Below are 22,295 nucleotides of genomic sequence, written 5' to 3' on the forward strand. Positions count from 1 at the left end.
ACCTTCTCCCAAAGATAACATGTTACATAACCAAAGTATGACTGTTAACATCAGGAAATTGGCAGCCGTACAATACTATTATTAACTAAACTACAGACTTATTTAGGCTTCAACAGTTGTGAGGTTCATTCAGATTTTATCACACGTATAGATTTATGTAACTACTGACACAAACCAGAAGATAAAACAGAGCCATCACCCCAGAGAAACTTCCTCGGGCTACCCCTTCATAGTCAGCATCTCCTCTCCCCATCCTAACCCCAGCAATCAATGTTCTTCTCTCCATTACTGTAACCGTCTTATCAAGAAGACCGTATAAATGGAATCATGCACTATGTAACCTTCTGAGATTTCTTTTTATTCAACACAATGCCCTTAGATCTAGCCAAGTTGTTGTGTTTAACAATAATGTGTTTCTTTTCATAGCTGAGTAGTTTAGTTGTCCACTGTAACCATGAACCATGATTTGTTTATTCCTTAGCCCAGTGAAGAACATATGGGCTCTTTCCAGGTGTTGCTATTACAAATACAGCTACAATGAGCATTCATGGTCATTCTCCTGTGTGAACATATGTTTTCATTCCTCTGCAGTAAAATTCCAGGAATGAGATTGCTGGGTTATATGACAAATATGTTCATCTTTATGAGAAATCGCCAAGTGTTTTCTAGTAAAGACTCTCTGCTGATAGTGACAGGAGAGATAGGAGGGTAAGGTGGTGGATAGAAATATTTGAAGAGAAAGAAACCAGTTTTGAGACATATGATAGCTTTCATAAAAAAACAATAAAGTATTTACCATTGAGATTATTCTATTGTATACCTAACAAAAACATATATGTACATTGAATATTTTCAAATATCATTATATTTTGAGGAACATGTTTCATGTCCACCTAGAGTTCATCATGCGTCTGACTGTACACACCTTTGTCACAGAATAAATGCATAATCAATGGCAGGAGGCTTTGCTTTAAGAGATATGTTGAAGTAAAATGCTTGTCAAAGTAGTATGCAAATTAATTTTTTTTAAATCTTCACTAAATATCAGTGGCATCTAAACACTGTAGTCATTCTGAGAAATAAAAAGTGACTGGTATTTGTTTGTATATACATTTGTTTATTTGATATATATAATTTAAGTACTGAACATTATAGAATAAGCATTCTATTTACTTACTAATCACAGTTATAAACTATGAAAATGACAACTATATTTAAATGACAATGGAAAGAAATTGAGTTTATTCTAACCTGAAATCAAATTCCCATGTACAGTTAAAAGTATAACTTAGGAAGTGTCAAGTCATAAAACTCTTTTTGTGAAGAAAATCCTCTAAAAAGACCAAAAACTTAGAATGTGTCTCTCATACAATGTTCTTTGATGTTCAAAAAGGCCACTTTACTTTTCAACATGAATTTCTCAGATAAATATAAAAACAGTTCTTCACATTGAAAATATAATATAGGTTAGGAACATGACCACTTAACTGCTTATTTTAAAAGCACTGAAGTTTAGCAATGAAGATTTAATAGTTTTGTTTGTTTGTTTGTTTTCATAGTAGTGCTGAACAGTGCCTGGATTTTAAAACATTAACATTCCTTTTAGGATTCAAGAAAAATTATATCAAGAAATTCAACTTTTGCTATCTACTAGATTACATCAAATAACATATTAAGGTGTGATCATTCTTTTAATACTGCTTCCTAATACATGTTTTTAGTATACTGACATCACCCTTATAAACACACGGATTATAAAGTGTTCTGGACAAATTAATTTTTCACATAACTAAATTATTTGTTCTAGTTCCAAATGTATTTTATAAAATTTTGACATGTATCTTTCAATAATATATCAGGTATTTTCCCACCTCATCATTTTTAAGATGATGAAAACTATTTAATATATCCTTAAAAATTACATTATTTTTATGAAAATCTATACTATTTTGGGAAGAGTTGGTAAAATAATCTGCCTCTTTTTTGGTTGCTGTCTTTTGTCTTATCACTTCAGGATACTATTTGACAATTTGTATTGGGCTATTATCAGACAGATTTTTCTTGCATTTATCTCTTATGAAGTGGAACAACAGAAGCTATGTTACCATAAGTAATATTCAACTTCTCTTTGAAAACTTAAGAAGGAGCTAGCTCTTAAGTCAAGGATTCTAAGTTGGCAACATATAGTGTAGATTTAAAATGATGCAAAACTGACTTTACTATAAGCTGGATACCTTCTGGGGTAAAAATAAAGCATCCTAAATATAACAACCACAGCATGCAGTCTTTAAGGAGTCACTGAGGAATAAATATTCAGAGTGCAAAAAAAATTCTCCTGGATGATTTCTCTCTTTTTGGGAGACATTTGCTCCTATGAGTTGAGACAGATCTCTGCTTTTAATTTTGCAAAGTCTAGCACACATTCTGTTAAAATTAGTCCTGTGCATCCTCTCTCTCACCCTCTAGGGGGTTAGCACCTTGAAGACAAAGGCTTATGTCTTTATCTTTACACTGACCTTCAAGGATACTTCACCAAAAATTTACTCAAATGATTTTGGATTGAATTGCCAAGGACAGAGTATGAGTGACCAATCCCACAGACAGTCTTGTGTTCTCTAGAAGCCTTCTGTTCTGGCCTGCAGCCAGAAGTATGGTGCATTAGCCCCTCTGTGTCTCAATGAAAGTCTCAGTTTCCTCAAATTTCTACTGATCTAAGATGGGACAAAATGAAGAGCTCTTCTGACATCTAGAAAACTTATTTTATCTAAGATCTATCTTCCTGAGACCTCCCACAGGGCCAGGAGAATTCATTATAAATTTTGCTTTGGAACACTTCTCTGGACTTACCATACTTCCTTCAAGTAGTTCATAAACTAATTTTAATATTGGGAAACATGCATGTATATCTACCAAGGTGTGTATAGACATACCTAGACACATTCCTGTGCTTTAATATATGTGTGCATGTATTGAACTTAAAACATTTATTCCAGGTATTTTGCCTTTTTGTTACTTTCATTTTTGAAGGGATTTTTAATATGTTTTTAACCCTACAATATCCACACTGTGGATGAGATGAAACAAAAATATCTCTAAGAAACACTTAAAATAAGTTTCTTAATGAGAGAACAGTTTAATAGATATGAAGTCATCTCTCTATCATGCATGCCAACAAACAGAAGAGAAATACAATAAAACTTCTGGAAAGCCATTTGTTAGCTATTTTCAGCTTCAGAGCATGGAGCCAAACCTATGAGGTTGGAGTGCATTAAGTAAATTCCTGAAAGCATTATCAAGAGTTTTACTTTGACACGAATATTTTGCTGTCCTAAAATTCAAATGAATGATGAGGGATGGCAATCCAATTGGAGAATTATAATATAGCTTCCTATAGCTCATATTTATAATTTACTTTTTAAAATGTCTTGCCATTGAAGGAAGAAGAGAAACTGAAATCAACTTTAAAGTCAGTAATGTCTATCAACCAATTTCTTATTGAGCCTAGCTCACTTCCCCTCTCTAAAAGGAAAATAAGCAGATAATGCTAATAGAAAATTCTGTCTCTATGGATTTTGTGTTCCTTTTCACTCTTAATATACAGCTAAATTTTTGGCAAGAAAAACAGAATTGCAATGTTAAATTAACGGTTCTTGAATTTTTACATAGTTCATAGATAGAAAGCAGGAAGGCTAGATTCTGATGGAAATTTATGAAAATTTTAATGTGTTTGCATACATGCCTTTATCTGAACAGAAATCCTGGATTCTCAAAAAGACTCTTGATGTAGAAATATTGAGAACCACTGCTTGAGAGCACAATAACTAATTCCTTATTCTTTTAATAATTTGATTTATAAGACTTTAATATAAGGTGAATTAAAAATCATACATGGAAAGATAAAAGGGACTTCAGTAGTCAGCATATCCAACCCTTTAAAGGGTTGCTGAATTCTCCTTACCAACCCCATATAAACTAATTATAGAATTCTCTGTGACAGAGTCAGCATACTTTTCCATGAAGGACCAAATAGCAAATATTTTATGCTTTGAGAGACAAGAAACAACATTAGGGATATTATACAGATAAATATATAGCTATTTAAAATGTAACCATTTAAAATATAAAATTAAAATTAGGCAGTGTGCTCAATCTGGCCTCTCTCCCTGTAATATGTAAAACTCTCCTCTATAAGAACAATTATGCTATAAAATATTATATGAGTTTTAGCTTCATAAAATGAATGACAGAGTTATTTCAATTCCCAAGGAAGGAAGGAAATAGTTACATACCTTCTATCTATATGAGGCACTGCATTAAATACTTTATGAATATTGTCTCTTCAAAAGCACAAAATAGCCTTGTTAGTAATGTTTTGTTACAGTGACATTGTAAACAAAGAAATTCTGGAACACTTAGTAATTTTTACAAGATTATTTATTTAGATTTGTTGAGTTCAAGAACTGTGCTGGAGCAGGGCATGCAGCAATGGACACTAGGCCTGACCCAAATATTTAGGAAGGGAGAGCAGGCTGGTCAGTAGGCAATGAAGGAAAAGCTAGCCCATAAATAGAGGGCCAAGGAGGAGTCTGGGAGTAAGCGATGTCAAAACAGTGACATAAAGGAAGTTTAGGAGTTAGAGAAAATTGGGAAATTTTCTGACAAGCATAATTGTGTTTGTGAATATCTGCATGTATGAGATGTGTTTGGGGAGCACCTAACAGCTCATTAAGGATGGACCAGGAGATATGTGGTGATAAGAGTTAGAAATGGGCTGGACAAGTGAGCAGGCACAAAATCATAGAGAATTCTGCAGGTCCTTGTAGTGGATATCTGGCAATTTTGCTATTGATTGTTAATTTCTAAGTGTTCTAAACATTATTTTCAATGAACAATATTTTTGTAATCTTAATACTTGGGTTTCATGTCAGTTCACCCTCATTCTGCAGGTTTTTGAGTGGGTGCTTCCTTCAGACTGGTCAAAAAGGTATGTGCCAATTAAGGTAAATTTACCAGAATAATTTGGGAAAAGAGTAACTATTTATGCTATGAATTATAAAGTGGTTGACCAAAATTTGTAGCTTTTCATGTTCATCTTTATCCTCTTTTGAGAAGGGCTTTCTTGAGAATAAAGCCACCACATGCTAAAGAGCTCTGAGAGAAGCCTAAATTAATCAGTCAATTAATTGTTTTTCTAAATTTAGTGGTAGCTGAAAATCATCCTGAAACTTTTGGTTATGACACCCAACAAATTCCCTCTTCTGGGGAACCTAGTTTGAGTTGGTTTCTCTAATGTATAGCCAAAACATTTCTAATTAATATAGCTATGATAGCTTTTAAAAATTGTTAGTCCATAGAAAACCCCTTAAAGGTTTTAGGCAAACTGTAATAACTGAAAGATTCATGCTTTTAAAGGCTTACTCTGGATTCTTTGGTGAATAATAATTAGGTCATAAAAGACAAGAGATGATAGGTAATGGCAGGTGGGAACAAAAGTAATATTTATGTAAATATAAAGTCCTAATATTTAGGACTTACAAACTGATTAGATATTAGTGAGGGAGAGGAAGAAATAGAGGTCAAGGGTGATGTTCAGATGTCTGATTTAGGCCACTGAGTAATGACTGTCTTAAGATAAGAAGCACAGCCCAGGTGTGGGTATCATCAACACAGCAATGGTAACCGAAGCTGGATTGACACACGGACAGACTGACCTGGGGAAGAGAGAATGACCTGAGAGAAGGGCCTACATGAGGAATACAAAAATTTAAAGGGTGGTTGTAGGGAAAAAATATCCAAAGGAAACTGGAGGAGCAATCTGGTGGTTGGGTTGGGAAGAGGTAATGAGGGTATGGTCAAGGATGATAAGAACTAAAGAAACCAGGGAAATCAAGGATGAAGTATCCACTGAACTCAGCAGCTAGGTTGTTCCTGGTGACTTCATTGCTTCTTTTGTTCATGTAACTACCAAAATTCCTGACTAACTCTAACCTATCCTTTGAACATCAGCTTAATTAAATACAGCCCCCTTGGAGAGGCCTTTCCTGCAGAATCTTTCATTTAATTTTGCTCTAACATTATACTTTCATACCTTTTCTTGTATAAAGGTGTTTACCTAAATTGGTGTTTACGCCTGCCTTCCCCAGGAGATTCCAGGAAGGTTGAGCTATGTTTACTTCAGCAGTGTTTCTCCAGCACTGGATAGCCTGCCAATCAACAGCTATTTTTAAGTGAATGAATGAAATGAAGGAAAAATACATTCTGAATCATTGCTGCCAAATATCACAGATGCAGAATAGGTGTTAAGCCTCCTTCAAAGAAAGGGAATAGAGGGAATAAACAGACAATTTATACATACTGCAGAGGTTTTATAGTCAACTCTTGTGTCTTCACATAAGTAAAAGGATCAAATGATCTCATCAATTAATAACAAGAGATGATCTATGTTTTGAGGATGCATCACAGCTTCTGAGCCTACATGGTCTGCATTTAAATTCTATCTTTACTTAGTTGGCTGTACAACTTGGTCAAATTACTTACATCCTCTGAAACTCAGTTTGCTTATCTGTAAAAATAGTACCTATGTCAAAAGGTGTGATAATTAATAATGTAAAATATAATCATACATATTATCAACCAGGAACATAGCAATATGCATTCAAATGTTTTATAGTATTTGTATTACTGATAGATTCTGCAGTGTCTTTCCCATTGTCACTACTCAAGTTGATCTTAAATCTTTCATTCTTCTTTTCCCAAATTATAAATGGAAAAGTAAAGGCACTCTGGCTCCCAGAGAGATGTATAAACATTAAAATGTAGCATAAAGGTTAGCACTGACAAATATTTCATGCTCCTTCATGCTGGCCCAGGAAGCTTTATGGTATCACATTTATTTTAAATATCTATAGGCTTTTTACCATAAGAATATGATCTCATTCTGGTCTCCCTTCTAACCATTGCTTACTCTTTTAGTTCTGCTATGAAGAGATTTGGTAAGTGTGAAGAGCCTATAGCCTTTGGTTCAGAAAGCAAGCCTTGCTCCATCACTGTATCCCCGTGAAAATCCAGCTGACACTCTACCAGGCTGAGGATGTTGGAAATGATCTATGCATGTTGAAAGGTACACCAGTTTAAATCTTGATAGATTTTTACCTTCAGGGAGTACCAAATTTTCAGTGCCCACCTGACAGCCATTAAGCAAGTCTGGTTGCCTAGAAACACTCAGGTTCTAAGGTTGATAGAATGTCTGGACTTAGTAGAGTTGATGACATTTTATGTCTAGCCCATTTTTCATCACCAGTAGAGTGACACATGATTTCATAATTGGTCCAGTATCATTCATTTTTCCTTACAATAGAACAGCTTGAAACTGATTTGAAATATAAATTTTGTATTCTAAGAAATACTTTTGCTTAGTGCATATGTCACCCCAAGCATCCCTCAAGTAGTCAACTAGGAAATGTCTCCTCATGATGATTGCTTTATAAAATTGCACACATAGAATAAAGAAAGTTTTAGTAAATATATCAAAGGATGGTTCAAATAGGGGGCCAATAAGGAAGAAGAGTAAATTCACCAAAGGAAAACACTCACATAGGCAGTTTTAATTATAGTATAAAGATGAAAATTGAAATTAAATTCTGCCATTTAGATCATATTATGCTCTCTAAGGGGCAGTAATAAAATATGGAAAACTGACCCAAGGAATTGACACATATATCAGAAGGTTCCCATGCATTCCTTCACTGTAAAATTGTAAGCCACTTTTTAAACCAAAATTGAATCCTCTCAACTCAATTCAATCAATTCAACAAACATACAATGAAAGATTTCCATGTTCCAGGTGCCAGAAAAGATATCGGGAGCCAAAAAAATATTGCTATGGCAAAACCTGTCAACAAGTATCCAAAAATTTAGCAGTAGCCAGAGATTATATAAATGCACACATAACTGAAATAAGTGGCTGAAAATCCAGGACTATGTAAATAATTTCTTTTTTATGTTTTTTTACTATCCCTAGGACCAAACACAATAATGAGTTTAAAGTATGTATTCAATTAATGTCTGCATTATGAAAGAATAATTATGACTCTTATTAAACAAGAGACAGTGTTGAAAAAGAATTAAAATCTCTCTATTTATTTAACTATTGGAGCATTCTGGTTCAGGGAGAAAAAATGAGAAAGTTACTGATTCAATGCAAATCTATTTTTTCAGTGATTGTCCACTGATCCCTTTTTCTTGTTTATAACTAAAACCAGGCTGATTATTAAGCGGCAAGGAATATCTCACTTTTACGGTGCTTCCCTAATACTTCTACATTTTATTCACTGCTACCAGAAATTCTACTCTCAGAGAATTACTGAGAAATGAATCTTTTCTAAACATTAGTAATGGAGAGTTTACACTGTCTTTAGCCACTTCAGCATTCAGTACAGTAAGGACTTTCATGTGAGGCAGGTAGGACAGGAATCTCTATCCAGGCAGAACCCTTGGACTTTGCAAGGTATAAACACCTTGATGTCTGAGAGTGAGGGTATGATTATTTAAACAATTATGGCTCCAATTGATATTGGAAAGTAAGGAAAGTGCTAACAAATTTCCTATTTTTAATGTAACAGACTATACAATGTCAAGATATTTATCTTCATCTAGTGATGCTGTTGACTAGGAATTTAGTTCCAGAATTTGGCATTGAATGATCCCTGTTCAATATATGTAGCCAAATATACACACATGCACACACACATGCCCTATGTAGTTCCTGGTTTAATGTCATACAGAAGAAAAACTCATAAAATATATTCATGAATAATAAGAGGCTAGGGCTTTGGATGATACAGCCATACTTCAAATTTTTTTCCATTTTCAAACTTTCAGTCATCATGCTAATCCACAAAACAAGCAAGCAAGCAAAATATAAGCAGAGACATTGAAATTAAGAACAAACTGACAGTAACCAGAGGGGAGGTGGGAGGGGATAATGGAGGAGAAAGGGTGAAGGGTTTTCAGGAACAACTATAAAGGACACATGGACAAAAACAAGTGGGGGTGGAATCAGGGGAGGTGGGGATGGCTGGTGTTGGGGGGGAAGTGGTAGGGGGAAAAGGCAGATAACTATAACTGAACAACAATAAAATAAATAAATAAATAAATAAATAAATAAAGCTATTTTGCACTATATAATACAGCTGCTTAAATGAACTAATATTAATATACAATTTGTGAATTTCCTAACAAACAGTACAGAATTGTGAAGGATGGTCAGGGGTGATCAGGTAGTTATCATGAGAGAAGAGTCATTTTGTTTGTGGCTGGACACACGAGCAACATTAGAAGGCAAAGAAGGGGAGTGAGCTCCTGGAACCAAGAACAATACGAGCATAGGTACAGAGTAAGCAAGCGAGCAAAAGTTATGTCTGTAAAGACTGAATATTCTGAACATCCTGTCAAGATGGAGGCATAGGTAAACATGGCTCATCTCCTCACACAACCATAGCAAAATTACAGCTGAACTACAGAACAAATATCACTCAGAGTCATCAGAAAATTGAGCTGTATGAAAGTCTGACAACTGAGGAATTAAAAAAAAAACACGTTTATCCAGATGGGTAGTAGGGACAGAGGGACAGAGAGTGTGGAGACACAGATATGCAGAGACACAGAGACCCCGAACAGCTGGTCCCAAACCCAGGAGTGGTGGATATAAAACAGATGGATATCTCAGGAGTGAGGGGTCCCAGCCCCACATGAAGCCACCCAGCACAGGGTTCCAGTGCTAGGGAAACAAATCCGCATAACTTCTGGCTGGGAAAATCGGTTGAGGGTTGGGTCAGAGGAGGAAACTGCAGGATTTTCAGGCAACTCCTGCTGGAGGGCCCTGCAGAGACTTACTCAGATTCAATCCCTCTGGGCTCCAGAACTGGGGCAGCATCTTGAAGGGCACCAATGGCATACACGGAAGAACTGAACTGTCTGGCATCAGGGTAACAGCTGGAGGACAGTTTCCTCCCAGATAGAACTGCAGACAATGGCTATTGTTCTTTTTCTGAGCCCTCCCTCACATATAGCCACAGTGTGGTGGCACTATATCTGAATCTCCAACAACCTCACCCATGTGGTAAGTCCTACCCTGTTGATTAACTAAAGGTCCACCCTATCCAACTTACAGGCCCACCCAGACTGATAATAGTGGGTTTCATATGAAGGTCTGGGCTAGGCACAGGCTTCAGACCTTCCTAAATGCACTCAAACAAGCAACAGCTGAGCCCAGCCTTGTACCTCTCTCTGAGTGGTCCCAGGCCCAGGACCAGAAGAAGCTATCTTTACATCTCTTTATAGCTTATGCTAAGGAGCCCAGACAGAACAAAAGTGGAGGTTGACCTTTGTCTGCACCGCACAGGAAACCCCAGAGCCTGCACTGCCAGCAGACTGTTATAGACCATATTGGAGCACCACCCAACCATCTCTGCAAGCCACAGAGGGAGGTGGTTGTTGTCCTACCAGCTGTCTAGACTGGGAAAATCCCTGCCACTGACTGCTGGCAGCAATCAAGACTCAACTATAAGAGGAGAGCGTACTCAGCCCACACTGAGGGCTCTCCGGGAGTACCCAGCTTATGGAATAGGGGAGGCTGTGCCACTGGACCCTACATGACACCTACTATATTAGGCCTACCAAGACATAGAGTCTAAGTAGCTCTACCTAATACATAGAAACAAACACAGCAAGGCTGCCAAAATGAGGAGACAAAGACATACTGTCCAAACAAAAGAACAGAACAAAACTCCAGAAACAGAGCTAAACAAAATGAAGATAAGCAACCTATCAGATGCAGAGTTCAAAATACTGGTTATAAGGATGTTCAAGGAACTTAGTAAGTACTTCAACAGCATAAAAATGATCCAATAAGAAATGTAGGAGACATTATTTGAAATAAAGAACAATTTACAGGGAATCAACAATTAAGTGGATGAAGCCAAGAATCAAATCAATGATTTGGAACATATGGAAGAAAAATGTATCCAATCATTACAGCAAGAAGAAAAAAGAACTAAAAAAAATTGAGGCTAGTGTAAGGACTCTCTGGCACAAATTCAAGCATTACATTTGCATCATAAGGATATCAGAAGGAGAAGAGAAAGAACAAGAAATTGGAAACCTGTTTGAAAAAATAGTAAAAGAAAACTTCCCTAATTTAGTGAAGGATATAGACATACAAGTCCAGGAAGCACAGGGAGTTCCAAACAAGATGGATACAAAGAGGACCACACCAAGACACATCATAAATAAAATCTCAAAAATTAAAGATAAAGAGACAATTTTAAAAGAAGCAAGAGAAAAACAGCAATTACCTACAAAGGAGTTCCCATAAGGCTGTTGGCTGACTTCTCAAAGGAAACTTCAAAGGCTAGAAGAGATTGACAAGAAGTATGCAAAGTGATGGCAAGCAAGGACCTAAAACCTAGATTACTCTATCCAGGGAAGCTCTCATTTAGAATCAAAGGGCAGATAAAGTGCTTCTCAGAAGAGGTAAAGATAAAGGTGTTCATCATCACCAAGTCATTAATATATGAAATGTTAAAGGGACTTATTTAAGAAAAAGATAAAAACTATGAACATTAAAATGGCAATAAATGCATAACTATCAACAGCTCAATCAAAAAAACAAACTAAGCAAACAACCAGAACAGGCACAAAATCATGCATAAGGAGATCATTGGGATAGTGGTCAGTTGAGAGGGAAGTCTGGGCGAAAGGGGGAAAAGGTGAAGGGATTAAGAACTGGTAGTCACAGAATAGCCATGGGGATGTCAAGAGCAAGTACAGGAAATGGGGTAGCCAAAGAACTTATATGCATGACCCATGGACATGAACAAAGGAGGGGCATTGCAGGAGGGAGTGAGAGGTCCTAGGTGGAGGGGGACAAAGAAGGAAAAAATGGGATGACTGTAATAGCATAATCAACAAGAAAAAAATTCGCCAATAGAAAACAAGCTTCAAAAAAATTATCTGGAAGAAAATAAACCAAAAGTTAAAAGAAGTTATTTTGGGGTAGTGAATTACAGATGATTTGAGTTTTCTTCTTCTTTTTTCAGTTTTTGTCTATCTGATTTCCTTGAGTTGTCGTACTAACTTACATAAAAATTCTTAATAATTAAATTTTTAAAAAAGACTGAATACCTTGAGTTTACCAGGTTTATATTGAAAATTGTAGAAATAAGATGATATTACAGGTTAATCTAAAGTTAAGAAGAACCTAGATTTTTGAGGTGAGGAATATGGATTTATCAGAAAATATGTGAGATTCATTGAAGGAAGTTGAACAAAGCGATGACGGTAACATTTAGGTAAGTGAGTCAGACACTAGCAATTGGGAAATGTTGAAATATTTTAATTTATAGACAGACAAACATTTAAATGTTAAAGCACTGGTGAAGATGAGTTTGATTTTAAATGATTATTAGGTCTGCATGCCTGATATTTTCCATGTCCCGCCCTTAAAACATTTTATATATTTTTAAATTATAAACAACCCAATCATCCATTTGTAAAAATATATCCATTGCCACATATTAAATACATTTTAAAACATACTTGGTTTATTATAATATCAAATAAATCTATTTATGGACTTAGCTATAATTACTTTGTTTAGAACATTCCTCCTCAAAAAAATTTAAATGATGAATAAGGAGAAAAGTATTCTGTCCTTATTAACATTTTTATGGTTTATTATTCTCCTAACTAATACTCCTATACCTTCTACTTCTTTAACGCATTCATCATATAGCTATCAGAAGTATTTGTTTGAAATACAGTTTTTAAACTTCTTATTACATAAATACTAAAATTGAAAGAAGTGGCATAATTCTGGCCTAGAGACCCCTTTGGACTTGAGTTTTTTAAAGCATATTCCTATCCCCATGTGTCAATCCTATGTCGAGTCATCCCCTTTCCCATTAAGCCCAGAGCATCAGTGCCAGCCTGTCTGGACAATGGTCAAACAGATGACAAAAATGCATGGCACACACTATCTACAACTAGAGTCTTGATATTTGAACTTAATCACCTTTGTGTCATTGATCACTATTTTTCTTCACTAGTCAAAATTCTACCACAATCTTACAAAGCTTCATTTAAATTTCACCTCCACCATTCTCCCTCCAAAAAATTCAAATCCTCTATGTTGTAGCTTGTTACCTCCCTAACTCCCTACTTCTCTCTCTCTCCCTCTCTCCCTCCCTCTTCCTATCTCTCTCCCCCTTTTTTCTTTCTGTTTTTGTTGCTTGCTTTCTGGATTTTTTGCTTTAATTCTTTCTTGCTTCCTTCCTCTTGTCAGACTCAAAGTCATTCATAACTGTTATAACTGTGCTTCACTTTCAAGTAAATTTCATATCGATCAATGGCAGTAAGTTGTGAAATCTGTAGAACACACTAACTACAGTGTCTTGAAATTTATTAGTGCTCATTAATAGCCTGCTCTACTATGTTGAAGGTCAGCTATGAAAAACACCACCAACGAAGATACGTAGGTCTTAAAAGAATCCAGCTTAGAAATAATAAAACTACTACATAAATACCACTACTATACTGTGCATACATAGTCCTTACCCAATGCAATTATACTGCATCCTCATTTACTGACATCATTCCTTCCAAACCATTCACATACCTACAAATGAAAGGATGATTACTTATCTGCTTGATTCATCAGTGAAAATGTTCCTTAGCCCACGCAGGGGCCAGACTCAGCTGTGTGGTTTCAGAGACTGGGTTGAAAATATAATGCAGTACATACATTAGAAAAAGGAAATCAGAACATTAAACCACTTGTTTTACCATCTCTGATCCCCCTGAGGCTCAGTGATATTTGGTGCATTTATCTTTCTTGTTAAAAGCAGATTTGCTACTCCTTGTAGCAGGTGGAGGAAAGTGTAGCAGAAAATGTTCACGATAAGGCATATAAGTGTGTTATGTGTATATTTCTGAGGAAAGAGAAAGTCACTGCTTAAATGTGTTTTTTTTTCCCTCAATTTCCTGCTAATTAAATACCTCAGAGGATTCTTTTAAAATGAAGGAAGGAGGGGAAAAGCATAATTATAAAATATAGGGAAACAGCAAAACATAATGGGGTAATAGAGAATAAATTCCTATATGAAATAAATCAAACAGGTTACACATGTATTGCATTTTAGGGGTTTCATTCTCTAAGTTTCTAGTTCACACTTGTTTGCATTTTAGTTTTATAAGCATCATTATAAATTCTTATACTTTGTTGAATTTGCCTGTACTGGGAAAAGTCAATAGCAGCAAAGCATATAAAAGTTGTCAGGAAGTAATTCTGTTCTGGATTCTGAGGAATATCAAAAAGCATGGCATAATTCTTGACCAGAGGGAAAATCCAGAGAAGCAAAGAGAATGTTCTTATGTGATAAAATAAAACCAGGGGATGCTGGTTTTCAACCTTAGCTGCACATTAGCATCCATGGAAGCTTTTAAATATCCAGACAACCAGGCAGCCACCCAGCCCAATTAATGCAGAATCTTTGGCTATCTGGCCCATTTTGTCTTTCCTGGTGAATCAAGAGGCTTCCTTTCACAAGCAGAATGTTTCACTGGTGGAAACACTGAATGAATTTTTGCTTCTATATATTTAACAAAAAGTTCTGATAAAGGACTCCAACATGGATGGCTGCATTGATCTTAGAGGTGTGTTGGGGACACTTCTGATCCAAGCTACCCAGACATCAGCCTAGTAATACTGTCTCGATCTTCATTTAACAACTGTTCCATTTCTTCGCTTTTGATACCCAGAGTGCTTCCCATTAATTGTAATACTTCATGATGTTTATGTTTTGGTGATTGAAAATACCCCATCGAGAGGTTTCCCATTTGGATTCTGTCAACCTTCCCTTATTCACTACTTAGTAAGTTTTTTGTACCTCATCCAGCATTTCCTGTTGGACTTAATTTTGTTTTTAAAATATTTTAATTTGTTCTTTCTTCGTGTCCAGGCCAGCATTCACTTCATCTAGATGTCCCTGTAATGCCACTTTTCCCTGCTAGACAGTATACTTTCTCCATCCATTCAGCTGGTACCAATTTCAGGTTAACTAGTATGTGAACATCCTGCTTTTCTTGTCCCCTAACGACCGAAAGCTATAACACACGTTCGTTTCTCTCCTTGGCGACCACATTCGTGTTCCTGCAGTGTTTCTACCTGCCAACGGGCTTGATGGCTGGCCTTTCCCATTGCATGAGAAGACGAACGTAGCTTTTCCTCCAAAACTGCAGTTTTCCTTCTTAGTTCGCTGCTCTACCTTCTGCAGCACAAGCTTCTGGTAAAGAAGAATAGTTTCATTCTAAAGCATGGGGAGGCCATCTCTCCAGCTCCTGGTTGAAGGGTAATTCTTTGTCATGCAAATATCAAACTTCCTTCTCTAAGGCACAGTTTTCCTTTTGTTTCTGTTTTAAAACCAACATGACTTTATTTTTCTCCCATTGAAACATGATTAACTGTCTTTTCCTGCATGGGTGTAACTGCATTTAGAAGCTGATTTAATTTCCCAGTCTTGCCCTGTTCTTTTTCTTTCAGTCGTTGCTCTAAAGCAAAAGACTTCTTTGTCATTGCAGCGTATTTTCGTTCAAATTCTTTCTCTTTCTCTATCCTAAAAAGTCATATATTTGTCTCTTGTAGCTCTTGATTTTCTGTTTCCTTTTATCTAGTTGTTTCTACTATTTTTTCTTCATTTTTCCTGCTTTTGTTTACACAAGTCTGCTTCAAAATTCAATGGTCTGTCCTCCAGGTTAGTTACTATCTGCCTGAAAAGGTAACTCTGCTCACTTCATTAGGAAAATTTTCACTTAAAGAATGTAGTTCATCACTTTTTGCTTTGGTTAAGGGCTCTTTTCCCCTAAGTCTTGTCAAACATCTTGTTTCTACCTTAGCTACTTAATTTCTTATCAGTTTATTCACATTTTCTTTCTAGTTCAGAGGTGGCAGCAATTGAAAGCAGACAAACTCTGATTTTCTGTATCGAGGGTTCTAATTGTTGCTTCTTTCTCCTGCGTTGGTTGTCTCAGCTCTTATACCTTTTCTTGGAGCAATTTAGAAGACTCACTCAGTTCATCTGATTGAATGGCCTTAAGAGAGTTTGTGGATTCTGAAGCGATTGAGCCGGAGGAGGGCTGTGGTGAAGTAAGGTCGAACTGACCTGCGAGAGCATCGCTGGCATTGCAAGAGCTGCCCTCGGCTGAGCTGAATGTGTGCGGGCACCCTCCCCAAACTGGACTAAAGAAAGCCCCTTTGCATTTTCTTAAATATGTTCCTTAAGCCAAAAGTTCTCCTTTTGGATGTTTACATTATATTTTGGGGACTGATGTAGATGATTTACTAAGTCTTCTATTATCCTTAAGGTTCTGCTTGTTTAAAGAGAAATCATTCACAGCCAATTAACTTTGAATTAACTTCTCTTTCTGCTTGTCTGACTCTTCAATCATGTTCATTTTATCATCCTCAAGTTGACAAACTCTCTTTTTTTCATCATCTAGAGCTTGTTTTTATTTACCAATGATGCTATCTCCTTCATTGTGTTGTTTTGATAGCTGATCTTTCATCAAAGCCACCTGCTTTGCAGGTTCTTGGTTCTACTGGTCCAGCTCTCCTAACTCAGCTACTGCCTGAGTTTTTTTGATCCTTGGCCTCCAAGTTGCATCTTAAACGATTTACTTCTGAATCCAAATTCATGTCTTGTATAGCCGTACTTTTAATTCCTTCACTGTCCTTGTTTAATTTTAAAAGTGATAAAATTCTTCCTTTCCTTGACTTAATAAAAAAAAGAGAGAGAAAGAATGCGTGGACACAGACAAAAATGTGGTGATTGCAGGGCAGGAGGATGGATGGAGATAAAAGAAGGTGTAGGGCAGATAAACAGAAAAAGGAAATAAATTGGTTATCAAAATAGATAAGATCCTTTCTAATGGTGGCAATTACATTACATTGAGTATTGACTTGAGTGTATTTTAAGTAAGTTCCACTGTTTACTGAAACAGCTTGGAAGTTTTAAGCTATTTGATATAGAGAAAGAATGGGGTAGGTACAAGGTGGGGTAGAATGGGTTGCAGGGGTATCCAAACTTTTGGCGTCTCTGTGCCACACCAGAAGAAGAGTTGTCTTGAGCCACACATCAAATACATTGTGACATGTAATCATGAAAAACTTTCACAATGTTTTAAGTAAATTTATGATTTCATAGCCATCCTGGGCTGCATGCAGCCCATGGGCTATGCATTGGATGCTCCAGGTGGGGATAGGGGAACCATGTCTTACATGGAAAAGGCAGGGAATTCTCCACTCTTACATGAATTATCATCTCAGGCCAATTATTTAATTTTTCCAAGCCTTAGTTTCTTCATCTGTCCTCATAACATGAGGATAATTCCAAGGCTTTTCAGAGCTTTATGATGATAAAATAAAGTCATATGATGACAATAAATAAATAAACAAGGTTTCTTTTTCTACAGCTTGAACTTGTTCTTTAAGTCTCAGGCTGTTACCAATGAGACCGTTACCCTGGTTTAAGCTACAGAGCCTCATCGTTGCATTTTCATCACCAGACAGAGCTTATTGCACCACGAACACTTCCTCCACAGGTGTTCTCAGCGGAGGGCTCTTTCCTCTTCCGTCACAGGACCACTTTGCTTTTTCAATGTAAGGCTCAATTCACATTCTTCGATGTTTCTTTCTTTTCTTCTTTCATATGGCCTTATTTTCTCCTTAAACCATCCCACTCACTTTGTGCAGAAGATAATTTTTATGGGTGTATTTAATTCTAACCCCAAGGTTTTTGATCATTTTGGCAGACTCTTCTTTTCCAGTGTGTAGAACTGGAATACAATTTTGCATATCACAAATGGTAGAGGCATTGGTTAATCAGACTCCCAAGCCAACCTGCCATAACAGAATTTCCCATTCTTCAATTCTTTCTTCATATTCACTCATTTTTATCTTGAAGCCTGCAGTTTATTTATGCTCATGCCTGTTGACGAACACTCTGTGATACTGCCATTTCAAGTGGATGTTTATCATTCTCTTTATTTTGCTTCTGTTGAAGTTTCTGGACAGTATTTTTCAGTTTGTAGATTTCACTGTGAGCAAAGCTGTTTGCTGTGGAAGTCTGAGCAAAACGCCTCCAACAGCTACCTTCAGCCTTAAGCCTTAGACCCTTATTTGACAAGTCCCTGTTGTGATGAAATCGGGTCAGCAGAGCCCATGGCATCTCTCTTGCGCCCTGAAGCATGATGGTTGCTGTCCTAACCCAATGAAGGTGGGGACAGAGGTTGATGGTACCAGGCCAGCTCCAGCCTTCACTGACTCAGTGGGATCAGCCTGCTTCGTCTTAGAGCCATGTGGCTCTCCCTCCTTTTCAGAGCCTTTCATCAGCTCATCCTTTGTGAAGTCTGAGATGTGGCCTGTGAAAGAAGCCACACTGCTGCCCACTTGTCCTGAGGAAGAGCCTAAGCCATAGCCAAGGCCACCAAACCAGAAAGTCAGCACGGGGGGTCATAGCACTGACCTGCTCCACTTTGCCCAAAGCATCCATGTGCCAATGGACAACTCTGGCAAGTGCCCCGAGTGTCTGGAAATTGCAATGTGGCTCACCAGTTGCTGGACAACACCTGAGCAGGCGGGCCTTCCACATGGGGGCATCTGGGAATGCAGAGGCCTGTCCTGGGCCTGACAAGGGACCCTTCTTTTGTTTTTAATTGATTTTTAATCACAGTTTACCTTCAACATTATTTTGTATTAGTTTTGGGTGTACAGCAAAGTGGTTAGACAATCATCTACTTTACAAAATGTTCACCCCAATATTTCTAGCCTACCAGCTGGCACTATACATAGTTATCTAATGTTTATAGTTATACAATATTATTGATTATTTTTCCATGCTGTACTTTACATCCCCAACACTACTTTGTAATTACCGCTCTGTACTTCTCAATCCCTTCATCTTCTTCACCTAGTCCCCTAACCCCATTCCCCTGCAGCAACCTTCAGTCTGTTCTCTGTAACTATCAGTCTGTTTCTGTTTTGTGTGTTCAAAGAGGGAGGGGGAGAGAGAGAGAACACCGATGTGAGAAAGAAACATCAATCTGTTTCCTCCCATATATGCCCAAACCAGAGGCCAAACCCACAACCTAGGTATGTGCCTTGACCTAGAATGGAACTCACAACTGTTTTGGTGTGCTGGATGATACTCCACCCAACCGAGCCCCCCAGTCAGAGCTCTCTTTTAATTTTAAGTGACTGCCTTGCTGGGTAGAATAGTCTTATTTGTAGGACATTACTTTTGATCACTTTGAATATGTCATGCCAGTCCCTCTGGCCTGAAATGTTTCTATCCATGAATCAGCTGACAGTCCTAGGGGAACTTCCTTGTAGGTGACTAGCTGTCTTCATCTCACTGCTTTTAAGATTCTGTCTTTGTCCTTAACCTTTGGCATTTTAATTATGATGACTCTTGGTATGGGCTTCTTTGGGTTCATCTTGTTTGGGATTCTCTTCACTTGCTGGATTTGTGTGCCTTTTTCCTTTACCAGGTTTGGGAAGTTTTCAGTCATCATTTCTTCAAATAGGTTCTCAAGCCCTTGCTGTTTCTCTTCTCCTGGTTGCCCTGTGATGTGGATGTCATTACTCTTCATGTTGTCCTAAAGGTCTCTTAAACTGTCCTCATTCATTAAAATTCTTTTTTTCTTTTTCCTGTTCTGATTGGGTGTTTTCTGCTACCTTAGTCTTCCAAGCTGCTGATTCGATCCTTTATTTTTTATTCTTTCATGTGTACTCTTTATTTTAGATATTGTATTCTTCATTTCTGCCTGGCTTCTTTTATGGTTTCTATTTCTATTTCCTTTTTCATGCTATTGAACTTCTTACTGAGTTTCTTGAGCATCCTATAACCGTTGTTTTGAACTCTGTATCTGGTAATTTGCTTGCCTTCATTTCATTCAGTTCTTTTTCTGGAAGTTTCTCCAGTCCATCCATATTTTTTGGGGGCATATTTCTTTGTCTCCCCATTTTGGCTGCCTCTTTGTATTTGTTACTGTGTAGATCTGCTATGTCTCCCAGTCTTTGTACGGTGGAGTTAGGTGGTAGGTGTCCTGTGGGACCCAGTGGCTCAGTCTCCCTTATCACCTTAGCAGGGTGTTCCATGAGCCCTCCTGTTATAGTTGAGTCCTGATTGCTTTTTGTCCATCCAGGTGTGGGGATCCACCCTAAGCCTCGCTGACTGAGGATTGACCCCAACCACAGTGTATGAACTGCCATGTGGATGCTGACCACATGAATGTAAATTTGTTTCAGCAAGCTCTAGTGCCTCTTTTTGGGTATGCCACTTGTGGAACTAATTGGGTCCTGCTCTGACACTATCTGAGATTTCCACTGGGTGTATTGGTCTGGGGTCTCTTCAGAGGAATTGTGGTGCAGATCAATGTCAGATGTTGCCTATGACTGGCCCTGGACAACTTTTTTGGATCTATAAACTGATCCACAGTTTGTGGCTGCCTCTGCTGGGCCTGCGTGTCAGGGGGAAGGGCCAAGCTGCACACCAAGGCTGGCTTTCATCAGCACTAATTCCAGGGGAAGGTCAGAAAAATGCCCAAGGCATCCCAAGATCTGCCTCTGCCTGCCTCTTCCAGTCTGATACCCATCAGGCTCAGTCACTAAAAGGGCCTCTGGTGGTATTCGAGTTGTGTGAGGCATGTTCTCAGTGAGTCACCAGGTTTGGGCAAGTGGTGTTCACCAGACTGATACAGATTCAAACTCAGTGTCAGTGCTATGTCTGGGGCCACTCAGCAAAAGCCCTAAGGTACACGAATGCCAGTGGCCACGTGCTGAGTGCCCACAGCTGTTCGTGGTGGGGTAAGAGTCATCAGGGTTAGGCCAGGACAGTTTGCCAGGCTCCAGCAGACTTAGATTGTCTGTGTGAAGAGAGGGCTCTGCACCAGTCAGGTGCACAAGGAGAAGAAAGCCCCAGTCATAGCTTTATACAACTCAGTCTGTATGGATTCTGCCCAGACCCTTCAAGAGCCTATGCTCAGCAGGGCAAGAGCACTGGGAGTTGGACTTAGGGCATTGCAAAATCTCCCATGGGGGACAGCACCAGTAGAGTTTGTGAGAAGTACGGGAAATGGTCCCTGACCCAGAGACATGTAACTCAATCCCTGACACTCCTTGCATCTGTCAGACCTCTACTCCCCAGGCCCAGGCAGCTGACTCCTCTGCAGATCAGGAGGTTTGCAGGGTTGGGTGACAGGGAGTCAGGAGGGTTGGAGCTATTGCATTCCCTCAGGCTGATGCCCCCCTCAGGGGGGCAAGGAGGAGAGGATGGCTGACCCGACAAAAATGGCATCTGTGGGTGGTGTGGGAAAGGGACGCAGCACAAGAACCCTGGCTGCTGTCCCTTCAGCTCTCTCCTCTGAACCACACAATCCAGTCTCTCCTCACACTTCTCTAGTCGATTCTAGCCACCCTTCCTCTGCAAAGAGGTCAGGGCTGGTGGCTCCAAATGAGAGTTTGTGTGCTGGCTCTTTAAGAGATGGCCTGGGTTTCTAGTAGACTCCCATCTCTCCCTGGAGGACAGAGTCCCCATTGATTTTCACAGCCAGGTGTTATGTAGGCTCCTCTTCCTGACTCTGGTGCCCTGGGCTGGGGAGCCTGGCATGGGGTAGAGCCTCGTGCCCTTTTGCAGCTGACACATCCCTCTGTGTTTTCAGCCTCCATGCATGGGTGTGGGGCCAGTTCTTTCCACATCTCCCACTTTTTCTACCAGTCCTGATGTGGCTACATCTGTAGCCACAGATGAGGTGAGTGTCGGTTGGATCTCTGAAAATTAATGGAATGATAGGACAGAGAAACACTGAGTTAGAATCCTGCTTCTCTGCAATTCTAGAATAACATAACAAAGCCTTTAATACATTCACTAAAAACATGGAGAAGGTGTTCCTATTCTCCTTGAAATGTTCTTATAAACTTTTCAACATCACAGTTTGTCATTTCGTCCTATCAGTCTCTATGCCCTTGAAATCTAGGCTACAATATGTACGATTTACCTCCAGAATCAGATTCGTTTCAGATATAATCTTTTCCTCACTAATACCCCTACCCTGAAAAGTCACACTACAAATCTGAATGGGGTATTTCTTATTTTTAAGTTACCTCTATTTCACAAAATTTCATGTCCAGTCTTTAAAAACTCAGTGTGTGTTTCCAAATGGAACTTCTTTGCTTTCAAAGG

The 22,295-nt window shown here is 38.3% G+C and overlaps 1 pseudogene; it reads right to left on the bottom strand.

Annotated features, from left to right (window-relative positions):
* Window positions 1-15,030: 15,030 nt before the first annotated feature.
* On the bottom strand, window positions 15,031-16,804 carry LOC114507282 (annotated as a pseudogene).
* Between the last annotated feature and the right edge of the window lie 5,491 nt (window positions 16,805-22,295).

This window comes from Phyllostomus discolor, chromosome 10 (genome assembly GCF_004126475.2).
Source record: "Phyllostomus discolor isolate MPI-MPIP mPhyDis1 chromosome 10, mPhyDis1.pri.v3, whole genome shotgun sequence".
Classification (NCBI taxonomy): Eukaryota; Metazoa; Chordata; class Mammalia; order Chiroptera; family Phyllostomidae; genus Phyllostomus; species Phyllostomus discolor.